Source organism: Motacilla alba, chromosome 7 (genome assembly GCF_015832195.1).
Source record: "Motacilla alba alba isolate MOTALB_02 chromosome 7, Motacilla_alba_V1.0_pri, whole genome shotgun sequence".
NCBI lineage: Eukaryota > Metazoa > Chordata > Aves > Passeriformes > Motacillidae > Motacilla > Motacilla alba.
Window position 1 is genome coordinate 34,888,883 of NC_052022.1, and position 6,689 is coordinate 34,895,571.

Consider the following 6,689-nt stretch of genomic DNA (forward strand, 5'->3'; position numbering starts at 1 on the left):
AAAGCACCTGAAGGATGTCCTGTTTAATCATTTCAGTCCTCACTCACCACATTTCCAAAAACAACACCACCCCTGTTCAGTGTGCATAGTTACAGAAAAGTCAGCACGAATCTACAGGAAAGTACTTTACCCTCATTAGTTCTTGTTCCTCTTCCTTCTCTGCTTTTCCAGAATCAAGCCAGTGCTTGTAGAGAGCAAGGAAAAGACTAGGCTGCTAAAAGTGGTTTCTGTGGATGTCAGGGACCGAGCAGGTCTTTCAGCCTGACAACAACTGCTGCAGGTGTGTGGCTCTGCAGTCTGACCTGATTCAGGGGGTGGGTGCAGCAGTCCCAGGTGAGGGATCAGTCAGTCCCCTCCGAGCTGTTCAGCACCAGGCACGGACTCAGAGGGAGCAGTGCAGTGTGAGGGATCACAACCGCACTGAGCGCTGGGGGTGAAAAGCTGTCATACAAACCAGTATTAGGTCCTTGCAGAAACGGTGTGTTGTGGGTCTCATGGGTCATGAAGTCAGAGTATAAAATAGTCTGAGGAAACAAAACCACCCAGTCCTGTACCTCCAGAAGAGGCACAGCTGAGCCCAAAGGCTGACACTGTCATCTCAGAGATGAAGGACAGCCTGGAGCCTAGGCCCAAGTCTGGACTGTGGGTGACTGGCTTACAATGCTTTGCTTTGGAGGAGTTTATCAATATCCCCCTCCATTTACAAGGGCTATTCTGCCATAAGCACCTTGCTTAGCTTCCCATTCCTCATCTTCTTCTAGAGTCCCTGGAAAAGACCGATGTGCCCATTTTGCAGCTCCAAGCACCAAAATTAAATTCCTGATTGTAGTCACTCTCCAGAGGAGCGTTTCTTTCTCCGGTGACTACAGAGGGAGGCTGCATATACCAGCAGGCTAAATTAGTTCCTTACAGTGGGTGAATACCCCTGCCCATACTTCTGTTCTTCACTGAGGAAATAAAGCTGGTGGTACTGCTTTTCCTCTGTCAAGTGAGAATCAGCAACACCCCCAGGGCAGGGACTTGGACACAGCCGGGATGGAGCCATGCCAGTGGGCAAAGGGACATTTTAAAAAGGGGTTTTTATTCCTCCTTTGTGCCTGTAAGCAAAGTGTCATCCTAGAAGTGTCCTGGGGCTTGATTGTGAAAAGAGACACCTGAAATTAACTGGCCACATAATCAGCTTTAAGCAGAGCTAGGTTAACTTTGATTAACCGCAAATAACAATTTAGATCATAAAAATAAAACATTAGCATCTTTTTATGCTCCTCTTAGCACTGCATGAAGCAACATGTGACCACAGCCTTTTAAAGCTGCACGTTAACTTTTATTGCAAAGCTTTGCTCTGTCTCGCTCCAGTAGCAGAGCTGACGGAGTGCTCCACAGCCCTTTTTAGGAGACTGATTCTTTCACTGGGTACAAGACCTCTTCATTTTCCAAAGTTTTATTTATTATTCTTATTTGACTTGAGGAAAGGAATAACATTTCCCTACATCCAGACATTACCCACACATAACTGTGCAAGCAAAGAAAACATAACTTCATTCTTGTGGTTTGAAAATGCCTCCTTTTTCCTGTTTAGTTTTTTTGTTTTTAAGAGGGAGGCGTTTCTATTTTTTAGTTCTCCTTTGGGGATATAAATCAATGAACATATAATTTGGTCTCTATATTAAAGAGGCAATCTTTTGCTCCTGGCTACATATGTGGTCATTTTCTTCTGAGATGTGTGTTTCTTTCTATTTATTAGTAACTTTAAGGGATTCTTCCAAATAAAATTCTAGGTGGTGGAATGATGGCTAAAGAAGATATTATTTTATCAGGTATCTTTTCTTCAATGCACAGGCCTGAGTTTATACCACTAACATGAACAGATTCCTTCTACTGACCTCAGCTGAAAAGACTCCATCTAAAATCTATGAAAGTAAAAAATAAAATATTCAAATTTTACAGCATTATGAACGAGGACACGAATAGAAAAACTTTTTCAGATATGATAATAATCTTTGTTTTCAAAATTACTCTTGTTTGTTGTTTTTGCTGCTGTATTGCATCCATAGACTAGTAAGGAGTGAGGTTCTGAGTGTATCTCAGAACAAGATTTCCTCAAGCCAAACACTCACAGAGTGGATTAAGAAGTCCTATGGAAGCCCGAGGTCTCAGCTAAATCCTTGCATTATAAAGGCAAATGCTTTTCCTAGTGGCTTGCTTCTGGTTTGTTGGGCTGGTTTTTAATTCAACAAAGGTATAATTTTACATTCAGCTCTGAAGTTTCATTAAACATAGCTGTTGAAAAAGATCCTTAAAATCAGACAATGTTTTCTATGGAAATTTTATCCAAACTAACTATAGGTCCTTAATGTTGACTTGATCTTTAAGTGATTTCTGCACTATACTGAGTTAGTTTAATTGGCTGGCAACATCATCACAGCCCTCAACGAGGTTACCCAAGAAGGCTCATGCGAGACTTTTGCACATTTACACATATGACCCTTTAAAATAAAGCCTTAGTCTGGCTGTAGGTGGTGGCTTCCTCTTTTGCGAGACAAAAGAGCTCTGTTGAAAACCCTCATTTTGTTGTCATTGCCCTAAAATCAGAGGCACCGAAAGAGGAAAACTGACTTGTCTAAGAATTACTGTCTATGAAAAAAACAGCACACCGAGCTGTGGGGCTGACCTCAGATCTCTCCATGGGAATGGTTTTTTCCACTGCCTCCTTTAAAAGGTGGTTTCTCACTTTAGATAAGGGAAGCTACATCAGCTGCTTCATAGAGCAAAACTGACACCCACTGGCCACCCCCAGTACTTGAAACATTTTGAGCGATCGAGCAGCCCTGGCTTCAGGGCAGAGCAGGACAAATGAGAGGTGGATCAACCTCCCAGCTCATCTCAGCCCTTCTTCCTGACAGTGCATGGCCTCGGCTTTGCCAGTGGTAGCCCCAAAACCCCAGTGCCACAACGTGGGGAGACCCATGATGTTACGCTCCCTTTGGCTCCTGAGCAACTCAGTCGCTCAGTGGTAAAATCTTTTACCTGACAAATGTCAGGGCTCCCATCCCTTTCTGTTCAAAGCCGGACCAGCTTAACTGACCATTTTTTCCCCTGAAATAGGAGCAGATGTTTCATTTGATCAGTGCCAGACTTGCTGTGCCCACGGTCCACCACACTTCCCTGCCTCAGCTCTTTGCAAGCGCCCATCCATGTGCTGGTGGCCGCTCAGCCAGACTTGCTCAGCTGTGCTCTGGCACAGCTCTGTCTCTAATGCATCCCGAACCTCTCCGCAGAATCCTCTCTCCTCCAGTCACTGGAGCTTTATTATCAAGGCTCCCAAAGATAATGTTTCCTACCAAGTGCTGTCACCTGGGTGTTGTGTGAGGAAGTGTCTCCTCCCGCCTTCCTGTCACAGCACAGGCCAGAATTGCACTGCCATTCAGACATCTATTTTTCACTCACATCCCATGTTCATATCTGATTTTTCCACTTAGGCACTTCCAATGGGATTGCCTTTTAAGTGGCTCCTTCCTACCAAATATCTTTGTTTTAGATTATATTTATCTTCTCATGGAGAGCTTCAATTTTCCCTGAGATTCAATCTAATTCTTATTTCCTCCTCATGTCATATATCATCATGTTCTACTCTCTGCTATTACTCCTTGCTCCTGTCTGGGCTCTGAAACTCCTCTCTGCTCTCTAATATGTTACTGATTTCATGTAGTACATAATATCCTACATGGAACACGTCGCTGAGCTGAAGGCTACACTATTATATTTGATGTAACCAGTGCAGCTTTCATGGCCACATGGTCAGTTTGCACTTCAGCCGTTTTAAACACCCCGCTAGTACATTATCCAAAATTTAAAGCATGGTATCTCGACTGCACTGTCCTGTTTCTTATCACAGCTTGCAGACAGTGTAGGGTAACTTACAGCATTTAGACAGGGAAGAGGTTTTTTTAACAATGAGCAGCTTCATCCATGCACAATCTTCCTGCCAGGGCTGGAGTTGGATCAACCTCAAGGGAAAAAGGAAACTGGGGTAGTCTATGCTCTCTCTTTCTGGACACTTTCACATCATCCCAAGCTACTCAATTATAATTTTTTTTTTTTAATCCCGCAGAGAAATTAATACTCTGACTTGATTTTACAGTTCTTCTTTTAGCTTTTAACTTCTCCAGGCAAGCAAAACAACCCCATCCATTGTCTTAGAGGAGCTCAATGAGGTTACAAGTTTATTTGATGTCACAATATTGATGACACATTATTTGATGATGTTTCATGGTGGGTTAATGAATAAGTTGAAGGCAACATGTGACAGCTACCTCTCTAAGGAAGGGGCACAGTGTTGCTCTGTATTTCCCTAGTGCTTTATATATACGCTTTAGCTTCAACAAATTCCTGACTTCAGGACAGGCTGCATGGAGGCTGGGAGCCCTTAGGGAGAGCACAAACAGCCCCGGACAGTGCCATCAGGGGGAGCTGCCCAAAGACTTTAGGGACACTCACTGCCACGTATCCAGCACCGCTATTACCAGGGATGAAGATCCACTCTGACTTCCCAAGTCCTGGGTCTGAAGCATTAACCTTTCACAGAGGTCCCTGAGGGACAAGGAAGACAAAACTCCTCGGCCCAGGGCTGTGTGGTCCTGTTTGTGAGCATGTTCTGTGAGCATGCAGAGGTGCCCTGCCTGCCCCAGTAGTTGGGAACAGTGAGGAAGGAGTGGGAGGGACAGTCCCATCCAAGCACAGACACAGCAGGAAGGGTTGCAGGCTCCAGGTGAATTATTGCAGGAAGTGCCAAACTGTCCCTTACAGTACAAATATCCTTTATCGCATCTCACTCCAGTTTCTGGTCTTGCCTGAATTACCATGTCTCCCAAACTACAATGTGCAGCCTCACGGCCAGAGCTTGAGATGGTTCCTTGGAGAACAAGGAGCCCGTTCATCCCCCGATGTCACCATTGCTCAGGGCTAGTGGCCACTGGTGGGACAGAGGGGACACCTTGTAGCCTCACTGGGAGGGACTGGGCTCCCCGTGCCCCACCCAGAGGAGGGATAACATTTAACACCAAACTGTAGCAGCAGATACAGCTCCCCTGCCTTCTTCCTGCAGCAGTAACACATTAAAATAATACCAAGCTGCCGTAGAAATGGCTGATGGCAACACATCATTTATTGATTTTCCCTGCTTAAAGCTTAGCCGTGATTTCAGGCATGCAAAAATGCATAACATCAGAACGATCCGTCCGTAAATTGTTCTTTATGTTATACAGGGAACGGGGGAAAAACGTTCAATAAAGAGTCCTGGGATTTTCAGGCAATTCCTTAAAGTAATCATGGGGTTGTGAGAATGCAGGTAAGTCCCCATCCTCATTCATGCCCACACAAATGATGCACTTTCTCTGCTGATTTCTGTTTGAAAATTCTTTTCCTTATTCAGCCTGGATTTGTCTCTGAATAGTGGGACTCTAAGGGAGAGAATTGTTTATATAGATGAACCTTGTGCTGTTCAGCTTTCAAATTTCACTTCTCAAAGCAACTTCTGAAAAAGAACCCACCCCATCACCCTCCTGAGTATTTGCTTATTCCAAGTCGACAAAGAGGGGTAATTTGTTCCATCTGGGAGCTGCACACAGGAGCCCTCAGCAAACTGACATCAACACATCTGAAGGTTTGGATGCTGAGAAGTCCCTCAGAGAGAGACAAGATGGAGACCATCCAAAGTCACCTATCCATGTGTTTCACTGGGATCACACCTGCATGGAAACAGTCCCCAGCCAGTCAGTGCTGCTGGGTAAAGACTAATCCCATATCCCATATCCCATACCCCATATCCCATATCCCATATCCCATATCCCATATCCCATATCCCATACCCCATATCCCATGGGTTACTCTGTGTTTATATGCACTCACCTGCTGGCTGAGTGTTCAGCCCTGCCGACTTCTCATACCTTTGGGTATAGCTCAAAATCTACACAGAGATGCAGCCACCCAGTACAATGCAGATACTTTCTATAAGTGATATGAAAATCCCAGGAGCCAGTTTTAGCAGTGTTTTTAATGCAACCTTGTTTATAGACTCACAAGCAGAATTTCTATCATTTTACCTGCTTTTTCTCTGTTGTGAGACAAAGGCTTGTCTTTTACTTTGATAACTGAGTACTGCAGATGTGGCTGGGTTTTGTTTTTTTTTTGTCTTGTTCTTTCAGTGTTCCTTTCAGTGGCATTAAATACATAGAATTTCGCCTTTCAATTTTCATGTTTAGGTCTCAATTCAACAGAGCACCTAAACCAATACCTTTATTTTAATTTAGCCCCTTTTTTTTTCCCACCCAGAAGTTGAATGAGCTCCATAAGTGCCTCTTCCAGTTTAAATTAACCTTCCCATGCATATTAACAGTTACAGTACTTATATTTCTGGAAGAGTCTCCCTTGACCATCACGGAACAAAAGGGCAGAAAGTTCTTATAATCCACATATGCAAGAAGCTAGGACAGAGCAGAAAGAGCAATATAAAGTGCAGAAAAGAGCTGGACTTTATATATTTTTTAGTATCTAAGAATTTTTTGTAGTATCACAGCTATCAGTGAGAGACTTCAAGGGAAACTGCTCTCATCCCAATTTTTTTTTGCCCTTAATGCATATCTAAAATCCATCACCAATTTCCAGTCTTGCAGTGACTCTTGTGTTTTGGG